This window comes from Carex rostrata, chromosome 25 (assembly GCF_964058835.1).
Source record: "Carex rostrata chromosome 25, lpCarRost1.2, whole genome shotgun sequence".
Classification (NCBI taxonomy): Eukaryota; Viridiplantae; Streptophyta; class Magnoliopsida; order Poales; family Cyperaceae; genus Carex; species Carex rostrata.
In genome coordinates this window covers 6,446,034-6,458,315 of record NC_135942.1, presented here as the reverse complement: position 1 = coordinate 6,458,315, position 12,282 = coordinate 6,446,034, and positions in this window count along the sequence as shown.

Genomic DNA, 12,282 nt, shown 5'->3' with positions numbered 1-12,282 from the left:
ATGCGTTATCAGTAAGTTCTAGGACTGGCAAAAAAGCTCGTGGCCCGCTTGGTATTCGCCCGTGACTCGATCGGTAACAACTCGTTCGTTAGTGGATCGAGTTAAAATTAGCTCGCTCGCTACATACTCGAGCCAGAATTAATGAGTTTGAGTTTGAGTTTGGCCTGGCTCGACACGAGCCAGCTCGGTCGTTAACGAGCTATTTAATATACATAGTTTAATAGTTTAATCGGATCCGTTCACTTCAAATTGGAGATATTATGATTTATTAATGTTATAGCCAATGTTATGGCAATTGCACTTTGGACTGTGTTTAAGTTTATTGGTAATTTTGTATGAAATATGTGTGAATTAATTATAAGCAATTAAGCTAATTTGTATGAATTTGTTTGATTTGGTATGCATAAATTTATTCTGTGAATATGTTTGTATGAATTTAGGATTTTTGATATATTTATATGTATGAATTTAGCTATGAAGTTAATTTATAGTAGTTGATTTGCTTAATTACAATTGAATTAAGAGTATTCCTCAATAATTAGTCATATAAATATTATTTTGTTTTAGCCATAATTGATAAGATGTGTTATGAAAAATTAAGATATAGCAGGAAAGAAAATATACAAATTTATAAATCTGCCAAGTTAGTAACGAGCTAGCTCGGCTCGCTCGGACAAGCCACGAGTCGGTCTTGAGCAATAGTTTTAGCTCGGGACCTGAAATCCAAACTCGCTCGCTCAGCTTGATACACCAACAAGCCGAGTTCGAGTGTGACCTAGCTCGCTCTTTAACAGCTCGTTGCCACTCCTAGTAAGTTCATTTTCTCCCGCATTATTTTCTGTTTTTCGATCAGCATTTGCTGCTTTTTTTCTTGTCTAAAAATAAAATCATCTTATTACAGTTCCATCTGTCAAATTAAAACAAATGGATTGGATGAAATAACATAGTTGAGATGTAAAAACAAAAGAAAATTTGGATTCCAGTTCCATGTGGCCTTGGTCTTCTGTATCATGAAAAGGCAATGAAACAGACAGCACTACTGAATCTAGGAACTAATTAGTAGAGCTTCCATGACCAAATTCAACTAAGACAACTGTTCATCATATGAAGAAATAATATAGAGATTTTGATTCATTCTGATAAATATATACAAATTAAAGTACCCTAACAAGCCACCAAATTAGGCTTCTCTACGCTAAAAAACTTTCTAGCTAGAAATCAAAATTTCCTGATTCTAATAAAAACACCCATCATCAAAATTTTGAGAATAGCTTTTCGGATCATACCCAAAACTCGTTCGACCGGCACCATGTTTCCTCGGCGAACCCACCGCTTGTCTAAATTGGTATCTTAAACGCCACAACATCTGCTTCACACTCATGGAACTGCTCCATTTTTCTCTAAGGGCACCTCCATGAGTCTTTACAAAAGCTAGAACTGAAATCTCTCCTTTACCATGTCTCTTTGTTCTCCAATCCATTTCACTAGCCTTCTTTTCCCCAAGCCTCAAACTTAACATATTTATGTTTTCCCTTCTTCTTATAACCTGTATATGTTTTGACTTGTTGATTATGTACACTTCGAATGTGTAGGTGGTTTTATAGTAGTTCAGAGTCAAAAAAGAAAGAGACTCATGTATTTTGGTGTTATCTCATTCATGATGTGGTAGTGGTACTTTTTCAAATTGGTACTGTATAATTTATTTATTATTTCTTGGTGTGTGGATTGGAAAAAGCACGGTGAGGATACATATCATGTCAAAGTTGAGTCATTGTGGTACTTGGTGCGTCAGAGCCTTGATTAAGATTAGCTTTCTTTTTGCTAAAGGGTTTGGGGCCCTTTTAGGCGCTGATGGAATGAGCATCACACATTCTGGTAAGACATTATCACTAAAGCAACTTAAGCCATCTTTCATAGTCATCCCTTCAACCCCTGATCTTAACAAACAAGAAATTGTTAGTGGCATCTGATCTGACTATATATGGTGGGTAATTAAAGATTTATATATCTTTACACTTTCAAAGGACAAGACAATCATCTTAATCATCGGTGTTAGATGATCGATAATGATAGATTGATGTCCGTTACGTTGATTAACTACAGATTATATTGGAACAAGTACCAAATTACAATGGGCTTTCTTCAGGCTAATGCCCAGTAGCAATTGTGGATTTATATCGGATTTAGGTTGTCGGGTTCGATAAGGGCCCGGTGCAACGGGAAATTTCCAAACCCTAGCTAAACCACTATCCGCTCCGTATCTGATCCGATTTCACACATAAAATTATGTGTGTGCAAGTGAAATAAATATTGTTGAGCAACATACGTACGTACGTACAAAAATATAGTGTAAGTGAAATAAATAGTGGGATCGGAATAACAGAACTCTGTTTATTCCATTGAAATAACAGCAGATTTATTTCCATATACATATAGAGAGAGAGATGTTTTATTTTTTTCAGCGTAGCGTTTGGAACCACGAATGCAATGTTATGTAATTGAATGCCAACTATTGCCAAGGGACTACATATTCAACTACTCAATTTTCATAAATGCAACGGCTACATCTTCATCCAATATATATATATACAAATATATATACTTTTTTTCCAACTATTCAATTTTTATAAATGCAACGACTACATTTCCAGAGTATTGAATTCAAAGGGACTACATGCATGTCCATCTTATTAAATACTTCTTATTTAATTATAGAAAATATTTTTTTATAAATAATAATTAATAAGAAATGTTATGTAATTATTTAATCTATTTATTTAATTGCATTATTGATAATTTTATTAATAAAGAAAATTGTATAATATCAAATATTTTAGAAAGAAAAATATAATTTTTCACAACTAATTGTGCAGTACAATCAAACACTCATTCCATTATATTCCCCTAATTAATTATGTACGTAACCGTACCTGTGGGTTTCCATTTTTTTTTAAAATAAGTATCCATTCCTATTAAATTTCATCCCATATAATTATGTAACATCATAACATGCCATAACTCATATCATAGTCCCCCTAAAAGTTCGAGCTACTACGAACGCTTGAATTTTTCTTTTCTTTTCAATAAATAGGATAGAATTAAGACATACACAGAGGTACGTAGTATAAAATGACTATGGGCGAAAGTGTATATACGGAGGTCAATAAGCATTTCCGTGTCATGTACACTACACTTATGTTGAGGGAAAACAAAATTTAAATTATGATTTCTAATTTTTTTGCATTTAACAAACTTAAACACCAATATATATTTTGTATCATGAGAAGGCATGCAATAAAAACAGACAGCACTACTGAATCTAGGAGCTTAGTAGCGCTTCCATGGACAAATTTAACTGAGACAACTGTTCATCATATGAAGAAATATTATAGAGAGATTGATTCATTCTGATAAATATATACAAATTAATTAAAGTACCCTAACAAGCCACCAAATTAGGCTCTCTCTACGCTAAAAAATTTTCTAGCTAGAAATGAAAGCCTACAAGAAACAAAAATTCCTGATTCTAATATTGCATACATATATGATCAAAGAAAGCACCCATCATCAAAATTTTGAGAATAGCTTTTGGGATCATACCCAAAACTCGCTTGTCCGGCACCATGTTTCCTCGGTGAACCCACAGCTTGTCTAAATTGGTATCTTAAACGCCACAACATCTGCTTGACACTCATAGAACTGCTCCATTTTTCTCTGAGGGCACTTCCATGAGTCTTTACAAAAGCTAGAACTGAATAAATCTCTCCTTTACCATGTCTCTTTGTTCTCCAATCCATTGCACTAGCCTTCTTTCCCCCAAGCCTCAAATTTAACATATTTACTTTTGATCTCTTATCAGTGGTATCCTATGTTGGTTTATGATTTTGTACACTGGGAATATGGAGGTGGTTTTATAGTAGTTCAGAGTCAAAAAGAAAGAGACTGTATTTAATTTGGTGTTATCTCATTCATGATGTGGCACCTTTTCAAATTGGTACTGTAGAATTATTTATTATTTTTCGGTAAGGATGATACATGTCAAAACCGAGTCATTGTGGTACTTGGTGCGTCAGAGCCTTGATTAAGATTAGCTTTCTTTTTGCTAAAGGGTTTGGGGCCCTTCTAGGCTCTGGTGGAAAGAGAATCACATTCTGGTAAGAGATTATCACTAAAGCAAATTTAATGTATCTTTCATAGTCATGGATCCCTTCAACCCCTGATTTAACAAACAGGAAATTGTTAGTGGCATCTGACTATGGCAGAGAATTCAAGATTTTCTATGTCTCCTGCTGCACTTGATTTTTGTGATTTGCGATAGCTATCTGTCATAATATAATATTGCGCTGCAAGTCAATTAGATTTCTTCATTTCTTGATTGCAAAAACTAAAAATAAAAATAAGATCTTTGTTGACGATACACATTTTGTAAAAGTTTAGCACTCCCAATATCATGCCACATTCTCCCGCATGGAATATAGAGCAGAGGCATGCTACAGTGTTTTAAAATGCGGCTGCATATGCTTATGTAATAGTCTTCCGCATATAAAATTTCATGTAGTCAAGTTCATGCGATTTTGAATATACGGATTTGAAAAAAATCTAAAAATTATTTTGCGATGGAATATTATAGTCTTTATAATATGATAAAGAGCACAAACCATTAGACTAAACAAGCCTTTAGATATAAATTAGTTTTATTTTATATATATTTCTTTAACAAAGCATAGTAAAACCTCATATGTACTTACGCATACAAATTCACATATGGAGCTGCATGCTGTGTATGCGATATACATTGATCTTCCGCAAGTATGAACAAAACCGCATTTTAAAACATTGGTGATCACTATCAGTAGCAAAATCCCACGGCTATCACACTGGGACCTTTTCCTTTTTCAAAAGGCACAAGACAATGGAATGACGCAATTTTAAAGGTGTTTTGAGTCGGCACAAAATATATGATATTACGATTCCACACGGACCACACCATATCTTCTGATGTTGATACCAAAAGGAAGTGGAACAAACAAATAGTCAAATACCAAATTAAAACAGGCTTTCTTTTTAGCCATTTATCCGATTCATATTGTATTTGATAAAGCAAGTATAGCGGATATAGGTAAGATTTTTTTTCGTTAGCTTATTGGGAATGGGTATGGATAAGAATTTTTTCCGTTAACCAAATGAGTAAGAGTATGAATAATGACTATTTCGTACCTGTTACCCTATAGTGTAATTCTAAATATATATTAAATTCAATTTCCAACCTACTTAAATATATATCCGTGTTTTTAAATTTTCTTCCTTTATAAAAAATAATTTAGTTGAAATTGATTGCACATTTATTTTTATTAGAAATGTAATTACATATATGTAAAATGAATGATTTTTTATGTTTAATTTGTAAAATATAATAAAACTAATTATTATATCAGTATTATTCGTTATTCACTTGTTACTGTTTCATCACCCAATAATATTAACAGGTAAGGGTAGAGTAGGATAAAATCAATTTGTAATGAGTATAAATAGAATATGAATAAAGTCAATTTTAATAGGTATGAGTATGAAAAAGTCTCCACCCGATCCGCATCAGACCCATTGACACCCCTAGTCGTATGGGCTAGTTTGACCCAAAAACTTGTTACTTGATCCATGATTTTAACTCCAGACTAGTATTGGTATTTTTTTTAGGTAATAATTGATGGTGATGTTATTTAATTATTTAATATTTGTAAAAAAAAAGTTCATTCAGATTTTGAATATACGAATTCTCACATAAAAAGTATTATCTTTGTTACTATATCAAAGACCTAAGTTTATTTTCTTCCGCATTATTCTCTGTTTCTCGATTCGCATTTGCTCTTTTTTTTTTATTTCCTTCTCAAAATAAAATCCTCTTGTTACAGTTCCATCCGTCAAATTAAAACGAACGGATTATATGAAATAACATAGTTTAGAAGTAATCACAAAAGAAAATTTGGATTCCAGTACTTGCATGTGGCCTTGGTCTTTCGTATCATGAAAAGGCAATATATATAAACAGACAGCACTGCTGAATTCTAGGAACTTAGTTTGCATGCTTTCATGGCCAAATTAAACTGAGAAAAGTGTTCATCATATGAAGAAATTATATTATAAAAAGATTGATTACTTCTGACAAAATTACACAGATTAAAATACTCTAATTAACAAGCCACCAAATTAGGCTCTCTCTACGCTAAAATTTTTCTAGCTAGAAATGAAAGCCTACAAGAAACAAAAATTCCTAATTCTAATACTACATACATATATCGATAGATAATCATAACTAAAGATGATCAAAGAAAGCACCCATCATCAAAATTTTGAGAATAGCTTTTGGGATCATACCCAAAACTCGTTCTTCCGGCACCATGTTTCCTCGGCGAACCCACCGCTTGTCTAAATTGGTATCTTAATCGCCACATCATCTGCTTGACACTCATAAAACTGCTCCATTTTTCTCTCAAGGCACTTCCTTGAGTCTTTACAAAAGCTAGAACCGAAACCTCCCCTTTGCCATGTCTCTTTGTTCTCCAATTCATGTCGCTAGCCTTCTTTTCCCCAAGCCTCAAACTCAACATATTTGCTGTTTGACCTCTTTTATGTTTTCCCTTCTTCTCTGTGGTATCTTGTGTTGAGGTACACTGGGAATATGAAGGTGGTTTTATAGTAGTTCATTGTAAAAAAGAAAGAGACTGTTTATGTTATCTCATTCATGATGTGTCACTTTTTCAAATTGGTACTGTAGAATTTATTTATTATTTTTCAGTGTTTGGATAGAAAAAGCACTGTCAAAGCTGAGTCAATGTGGTACTAGTCTACTAGATGCGTCAGACTGTTGATAAGATTAGATTTATTTTTGTTAATTAAAGGGTTTGGGGCCCTTTAGGCGCTGATGGAAAGAGAATCAAATTCTGAGATATCACGAAAGCAACTTGGAAGACGTATCCTCTGCATTAACTCAAAAGGGAATCTTTTGAGTTAATACATTTTGACCGTCTGATTTTAAACAGAACCAAGAAGGCCGTCTGATTTTAACACAGGATTTTTCAATATTAGTGCGGATCTAGTTCACACGAATTTTAAAGTGTATTGGATGGTCAAGATTCATTAACTCAAAAGATTCCCTTTTGAGTTAATGCAGAGGATACAAATTCAAGCAACTTGAGGCATCTTTCATAGTGGCATCTGACTGTGGTAGAGAATTAAAGATTTTCTATGGCTCCTGCTGCACTTGATTTTGTGATTTGCTAATTGCGATAGCTATCCATCATAATATAACTGCACTGTAGGGCTGTAAACGAATCAAACCGAATTGAACTTATGCCAGCTTGAGTTTGAGTTTGAATAAGATTTGAATTGAACTTGTTTGATTTATTTCAGAAAGAACTAATTTCAAATTGAATTAATTGCGAACTACAAATTTTTCGAATCGAAGTCAATCGAATTACAAACGACAAATTTTTTTGGCAGCCCTAGTCATACCGGTAGTTTATGCATTAGTTTTGTTCTCACGGAACAAAATTCACACGGTTTTCTTTTACCTTTCACGAATTCACACTGATGGATGGGCAGTTCAAGATTCCCTTAGCTTTTACGCTGCTTGATTGATTAAAATCACGTCATTGACTTAGTCAAATGGAACTTATTCCATTGTTAATTTGTTACGCTGCTGAAACATTTTCTTTTTATAAGTTACTATTATATTAACAATTTTGAGCTGTGACATAAGTTTAGTTTCTGCATTATTAAAGATTAATGGTTGAATCCATTAGTTGAATTATTTGAGATTCGAACTAAAATAGTTCGCGAATCAATTTCGAACGAATTATATTCAGTTTGAGTTTGATTTGAATAAGATTCGAATCGAATTAATTTGATTTGTTCTGGAACGAACTAATTTTGAATCGAATTAATTATAAACTTTTTTCGAATTAAACTCAAATTGAATCACGAACTATAAATTTTTTGTGCAGCCCTACTGCACTGCAAGTCAAAAAGAAAAATGAAATCTTTGTTGACAATAAGTTAAGCACTTCCAATATGATGCCACATTCTCCCGCATGGAATGCAGAGCAGAGGATCCGTGCTGTGATTTCTATCAGTCGCAAAATCCTACGGCTATCAATCACACCGTGGGACCTTTCAATTTTCAAAAGGACAAGTGAATGGAATGACGCAATTGATAAAGGTGCTTGACCTTTGAGTGCACAAAGACATGATATAATTAACGATTCCACACCATATCTTTCTGATGTTCAGATGATGATCTTTGATCATGGCTCATGCATGCCCCCATCAAAAGGAAGTGGAATTAATTTAATCATCGGTGATAGATGATAATTGAATCGGTTTTAAACCCGTTAACTAATTAGGTAGTTGATAAAAAATAATGTTTTAACTTGTATTTTTCAATACTTTAACTTGTAATTTCTGATTCTCTAACATATAATTATAATTACTAATTATAATTCAAGAAATTTATTTTTATTTTAATTCTAAATTTAACCCAAATTACAAATCAAACATATAGAGAGAAGCAAAATAAATTTTAGAAGGGAGCAAAATCGATTGGAATGTTCAAATCTCCACTAAAACTCAAAATACAGGAAGAAACAGTTGCCCCTTCTGAAACTACATGATCCGCTATGTACACAGCTCCAATTACATTTGAGGATTTTGTTTTGAAAAGAAAATATTTATTGAAAAAATATATTAAATTAAGATAATTTGTAGAAAAATGCATTTAAGAAATTTTAACACCAATATATCACATTTCGTAACACCAACAGAATGTGTATAATATAAATACATGATAAATATATCATTTGAAAATTCTGACAACAATAAATAATTATATTAAGAATTTAAGATTTTTTTTTATTACCTTATGAAAACACAAAAGTGACTGATAGAACAAGTGAATAGAAAGAAGTAAGATCTGATAAATGAGCATATATATAAATGATAAATGATGTGGCATTATAAAACTTTTTGAAACTTTTATCTTCTTTATATGTATAAATTTGAATAGTATATAATTGAACAGGATTTTTTAACTCTACTATTGGGGTTTCTTTGAAAAGAATGTTCACAAAAATGTGACATCTGTAGGGGTGAAAACGGAGCCGGATTATCCGGCGGATATCCGCTCCGTATCCGGATATAATCCGAATCCGGATTTCGGATAATCCGGATTCGGATAATTCCCGGATACGGATTCGGATAATTTTCGGAAATCCATAAAAGATCCGGATACGGATACGAATTCGGATACGGAGTCCTAAACGGAGCGGATATCCGGATTATCCGGATTCGGATAGTTTGGCCAAACCCATATAAAAGAGGAATAAATATTTGCTATAGGTGGGATTTGAACCCATGTCCTCCCATCTCAATGCCTTAAGACTAAGCTTCAAACCACTACACCACAACATCTTTTGTTACCATACACTTATTTGATATATATATATATATATTATATGAATAGATTATCTTTCATCTCTTATAAGTTCATTAATATTTATATTTAATGTTTTAATTAATATTTGTATTTTAGAAGTTCATATATCTTAATTATCCGACCATTATTCGTTTTATATCCGTATTCGAATCCGTATCCGTGGACTATCCGTTCCGTATCCGTATCCGTATCCGTTTAAGGCGGATTTGGTTTTGAATTTTGATATCCGTTTACTATCCGTATCCGTATTCGTATCCGCTCATTATCCGACGGATGCGGATATGGTATTAGCATTATCCGCTCCGTATCCGCTCCGTTTTCACCCCTAGACATCTGTTAACGGTAATTTTTTTTTTTTTTTAGTAATGGTCGGAAGTAAAATCATCTTATTATTTAATATTCACAATAATTCTTTATTCAAATTTCGAACGTGCACGAAATTTTTTATTTTTGTACCAATGACTGATTTTTAACATTGTGTTAACAGTAAGTTCATATTCTTCCGCATTATTTTTTGTTTCTCGATCCGAATTTGCTTTTTTCTTTTCTAGCTCGTCTCAAAATAAAATCCTCTTATTACAGTTTCATCCATCAAATTAAAAAGCAGCATGAAAAGGCAATAAAAACTCGCTTCCATGGCCAAATTAAACTGAGAAAACTGTTCATTATATGAAGAAATATTAATTATATTATACAGAGATTGATTGATTAATTCTGATAAAAATTTACAAATTAAAGTACCCCCCTAACAAGCCACCAAATTAGGCTCTCTCTAGGTTAAAGAACTTTCTTCCCATTCCTCTTTCTAGAAATGAAAGCCTAGCTACAAGAAACAAAAATTCTTAATTCTAATATTATCCATAACTAAAGATGATCAAAGAAAGCACCCATCATCAAAATTTTGAGAATAGCTTTTGGGATCATACCCAAAACTCGTTCGACCGGCACCATGTTTCCTCGGCGAACCCACCGCTTGTCTAAATTGGTATCTTAAACGCCACAACATCTGCTTGACGCTCATAGAACTGCTCCATTTTTGTCTGAGAGCACTTCCATGAGTCTTTACAAAAGCTAGAACTGAAATCTCTCCTTTACCATGTCTCTTTGGTCTCCAATTCATGTCACTAGCCTTCTTTCCCCCCAGCCTCAAACTCAACATATTCACTGTTTTACCTCTTTATGTTTTCCCTTGTTGATTAATTATGTACACTTGTAATGTGTAGGTGGTTTTATAGTAGTTCATGGTCAAAAAGAAAGAGACTGGATATGTTATCTCATTCATCATGTGTCACTTCTCCAATTGGTGGTTTGGTACTGTAGAATTTATTTATTATTACGTATCAAAGCTGAGTCATTGTGGTAGTTGGTGCGTCAGAGCCTTGATAAGATTAGCTTTCTTTTTGTTAAAAGGGTTTGGGGCCCTTTAGGCGCCAATGGAAAAGGCATCACATTCTGGTAAATGATGATTACTAAAGCAAATCCAATGCATCTTTCATTGTCATCCCTTCAATCCCTTATCTCCTTCAGCATAAAATTGTTAGTGGCATCTAACTATGGTAGAGAATTAAAGATTTTCTATGGCTTCTGCTTGCCATTGATTTCGTCAGTTGCGATTAGAGATGTAAATTTGTGTTGTGTCGTGTAGTGTCTAAGTAAGATTTTTACGTGTCGTGACTAACTTCAGAGGGGACGGTCACAACATCAAGTTTGATTACAATTAACTATTTTTTCATAATAATATTAGTTTAGTTAAGATTTACCATTCGATTAAAATCTAACGGTCCTGACTCATGTAATCACATGCAAATTTTTCAAACAATGATCACATTACGCAAATAGTCACGACACGTGACAGACATACATGTCGTGTTGTGAAAGAACTATATTATACCGTAATGTATCCGATCACAACATGACTTTTATACGTCTCTACTCTCTAGACTTGCGATAACTATGTATCATAATGTACCACATGCTCCCACATGGAATGTAGAGCAGAAGATCTCTACTGTGTTTACTGGCTGTCCGTCGCAAAATCCCACGGCTATCACACTGGGACCTTCTCCTTTTTCAAAAGGCACAAGACAATGGAATGACGCAATTTTAAAGGTGTTTTGAGTCGGCACAAATATATGATATTACGATTCCACACGGACCACACCATATCTTCTGATGTTGATACGAAAAGAATAACAGGCCCCGTTATTTCAATCCCAACCGTTCAAATTTTTTATGTGCGAATCTCAATTAAAAAATGTTTTCATACACAAATCTCAATGAAAATCAACAGTTAAAATAGAAATAACAAAAAACTATTATTCTATAAAGAATAACAGCAGATTTATTCCCATCTGGAGACATCCCACCGCCGTTCTATTACGGATGATATAACCAACCATCTGTACATATAACCAACTGTACACGTCGATATAACCAACTTAGATAGATGGGTGTAATTATATATGGAGTATATTAAATATTTTATTACACACGCTCTAAACATGCAGCAAATTGAATTTGATGTAAACTTGAAGATTGTTTCGGCATCTATATCTGTATATATATATATGTGTGAAACTATAATTTTACTTTCCATTACATATAATGTCTCTCTTGCTTTATATTGGGAAGAACTTACAATTGCTTTATTTTATCACAGCTGCCACTGAAGAGTATAATTTTTTGCCTTTTTTTTATCTGTTAAATAATATAAAATTTAAACATGTTCCATCGTTTTCGAAAAATCTCACTTTATATCACACCCGTGGCCGTGGATGATATTATTCAGCAGATTT